General features: G+C 53.8%; 1 protein-coding gene across 1 annotated transcript in view; it reads right to left on the reverse strand.

Annotated features, from left to right (window-relative positions):
- Positions 1-1,558, reverse strand: part of PLIN1 (perilipin 1) — a 110,405-nt gene extending 108,847 nt beyond the window's left edge. The window contains exon 1 of the mRNA XM_015563232.1: positions 1,315-1,558. The gene's annotated coding sequence lies outside the window, so the exon portion shown is untranslated. The remainder of the gene's footprint in view (positions 1-1,314) is intronic.
- Positions 1,559-3,678: the final 2,120 nt, after the last annotated feature.

The raw sequence follows: 3,678 nt of genomic DNA on the forward strand, positions 1-3,678 counted from the left end.
GACCCCGGCCACGCCCTGGGCGGCCGCCCCCCCCGCCCTGGAGCCCGCTGCAGCGTACCAGGTACCGTGCCCAGGCTGCAGTTGGAAATGGACTGGGTGGGTAGGCTCTAGTCTGCAGTAGATTCTATACTTTTAAGATCCCGATTATCCAATCCCACCTAGGTTAGAGGTGGAGAGAAGCTGAAGGGGAGATGGAGAGGGCGCTGACCCCTTGGGGAAAGAGGTAGGGCCCTCGCAGTTAAGGCCACCAACACCTAGAAGTCCTCACTCAGACTTGCTCCTTCCGCCCTGGCCTCTGGAGGCGGCAGGAGCCATGTACCAAAGTGCTCCATTCAGGGCTGGGAGTACGGAGGGAAGCCCCAGCAGCTCCAGGATTAGGGGCTTCCTGATGGATGGTGACCTTTATGTTTCCTTCAGGCTTCGTTCATTCATGAGGCCCATGAATCATGGCCCATAAAATAGCATATTCATAACCAAAATGTATTACTGTGCATGAATTGACTCATTCTGCCCTGCATCAGCCCTATGAAATAGGTGTCATCATCATCCCAATTTACAGAGGGGAAAACTGAGACCAGCAGAGGTTATCTGTGTTCTTGGAGCTGGTGAATAGCAGAGCTGGGATTCGAACCCTGGCAGTGTACCTGCAGAGCGGACACTCTTAACCACTTTGCTTCACTGCATCCAGGATGCCAGGGCTGTTCCGGAGCTGCCTGCCACACTCTGAGGAGCATCCAGGTTCGAGATCTCAGGGCATCAGGCAGGAGCCCACTAACCAGCTGCTCTTGTCTCTCTTGCAGGGTATCTGTGTGTCTCCAGAGTCCTATCTGCTGCCAGAAACCCCACCCCTCCTGCCCGGCCCAGCATGCCAGAGACTGCAGCCTCAGACCCAGTGGGGATACTGGAACCACAGTGCAGAGGGGCTCCCCAGCTCGGAGCACCAGGGACCAGGCCCCACCTTCCATTTCAGTGATGAAAACCCTCTCCAGAGCTCAGGCCTGCAGCTCAGTGGCTGCCCTGAACTTTGGCAAGAAGACTTGGAGGGGGGCCACCTGAGCATCTTCTACTAATGGCCCTGCCTGTGCCCTGTTCACCTAGGAATCAGGCCTATAGTGTGGGCGCCCTCATTTGCGAGGTCAGTGGTTTTCAGACTTTTCCTTTAGCCCAGGATCCCTTTTCCAAGTGATGCCTTTCGTGGAAGCAGTTTTGGTGGCCTCCCTGGCTGGTGTGGGGGCTGGGGCAGTGCCCTCTGCTCCTAGGCACCCCCCAAAATGACCAGCACCCTGAAGAGCACAGCCCGAGCTGCAGAAACACCCCAGGGCTGGGTTTGGGCCGGGCACCCGCAGCCCCTCGCAGCCCACGCCCCCCACCCATGGGGGCTGCTTGACCACCAAGTTGGCATGGACCGGACTGTGGGGGGATAGATTGGGGGAGTGGGGTGGGCTGAGGGCAGACCCCTATATACTTTGTGTTTGAAGAAACGCAACACAGCGCTTGCCGGTTTGGCTCAATGCATAGAGCGTCGGCCTGTGGACCAAAGGGTCCCGGGTTCGATTCCGGTCAAGGGCACAGACCTCGGTTTCAGGTTCCTCTCTGGCCCTGGTCAGTGCGCATGCAGGAGGCAACCAATCTATATCTTTCTCTCACATCAACATTTCTCTCTCTCTAAAAAAAAAAAAGTCAATGGAAAAAATATCCTCGGGTGAGGATTAAAATGTAAATAAATTTTTTTAAAAGTTTCTTTGTTCTGTGTTTATCGACTTGACTTTTTATGGCCTCTGGGAAAGGGGAAATGTTCCCATCCTGTGGGGAACAAGTCATGCCCGACCAACGCCGATGTGGGCCCTCATCATGTTTGCCGATTATCCAATCTTGCCGATCTGACCATGCCTATTACGCAAGGTCTCTCTACCTGGCCTGCTGTGCAAGGTGGCAGAGCGGGTTGTCCCGTAGACCTGTTCACCTGCACCAGCCCGGTGCCCCTATCCATGTTCCAGGGGGACATTCCTGCACTCGCTACTCCTATGAATAATACATTGTTGTGCCTCGGCCTAAATCACTGCTGACAATTATATGAAATTGTTTTCAAAGGATGCCCGTGAGTGGCCCCCAGGGACTCGGCTAGTGCATTAGTGGGCTCAGGTTGCCCTGACACAATACCACAGATGGAGTAGCTAAACAACCAAACTTTGTTTTCTCCCAGTTGCAGAGGCTAGAAGTCCAAGATCAACATGTCGGCAGGTTTGGTTTCTTTGAGGCCTCCCTCCTTGGCTTGCAGACGGCCACCTTTTCCTCACTGTGTCCTCACATGGTCACCCCTTGGTCTGTGTGTCTATCTTAATCTCTTCCTCTAAGGTCACCAGTCATAGGGGATTAGGGCCCACTCATCTGACCTCATCTGACCTTAATTACCTCTTTAGGGGCTCTCTGAACCCCAAGCTGGGTGGATGCCAAGGCCCTGACTCCCCACCCAGTGCTCGCTCCTTCCCAAGAAAACCCGAGGTCTTGGCTCCAGCTTCAGGGCATCTGCCCCGAAGGCAGAACTGAATACCTGCCCTTCTCCTTCCTTTGGCTCCCACCCATCTGGGGTTCATCTTAAAGGGACAGAGAGAAGTATCCCTGGCCCAGTGACCCATGACTATGCCTCCCTCCCCCCAGCTCGGAAGCCCTGCCAGGGCTGGCATAGAGCCCAAGAGTCCTGGCCTTTAGCAGCAGCAGCCAGAGCGGCGTGTCTTCTAGAACTTGGCAGCTCTGCTTTCCCAGGCTCCCTCAAGAGGTGTGCCTCTAGCCCAGCGGTTCTCAACCTGTGGGTCGCGACCCCTTTGGCAGTCGAACGACCCTTTCAAAGGGATCGCCTAAGACCATCCTGCATATCAGATATTTACTTGACGATTCAGAACAGGAGCAACATGACAGTGATGAAGTAGCCACGAAAATAATGTTATGGTTGGGGGTCACAACATGAGGAACTGCATTTAAAGGGCCAGAAGGTTGAGAACCACTGCTCTAGGAGGTCCCAAGGTAGAGGCAAGAGGCCGCCACCACCCCGACGAGTTGCCTGAGAGACATCCTCGATCAGTGATAGCGAACCTATGACACGGGTGTCAGAGGTGACACGCGATCTCATCTTTTGGGTTGATTTTTCTTTGTTAAATGGCATTTAAATATATAAAATAAATATCAAAAATATAAGTCTTTGTTTTACTATGGTTGCAAAGATCAAAACATTTCTATATGTGACACGGCACCAGAGTTAAGTTAGGGTTTTTCAAAATGCTGACACGCCGAGCTCCAAAGGTTAGCCATCACTGGCCTAGGTGCTGCTGGAGTCGGGGAGCAGGGCCCAGGGGGATGGGGCTAATCCCACCCCTATCCTCACCCTCTGGGAGGGAAGCTCTTGGGAATAGCAGCCCCTGGCCCCCATGTGTCCGGTACGTGGCTCCATCCCAGGCCTGCTAAGTGAGAGCTGCACCTCTGCTAAGTGAGAGCAGGGGAGGAGAGGTGCCGATGCCAGCCTGGGGTGGTCTACCTGCACCTTTCTGGGGATCCCAGTCAGCATCTGTGCGGCTGGGCACTGGCTGAGTGCCTCATCTAGGCCACTTTTTTAAAAAAATATATTTTTTATTGATTTTTTACAGAGAGGAAGGGAGAGGGATAGAGAGTTAGAAACATCGATGA

This window comes from Myotis davidii, unplaced genomic scaffold (assembly GCF_000327345.1).
Source record: "Myotis davidii unplaced genomic scaffold, ASM32734v1 scaffold459, whole genome shotgun sequence".
Lineage (NCBI taxonomy): Eukaryota > Metazoa > Chordata > Mammalia > Chiroptera > Vespertilionidae > Myotis > Myotis davidii.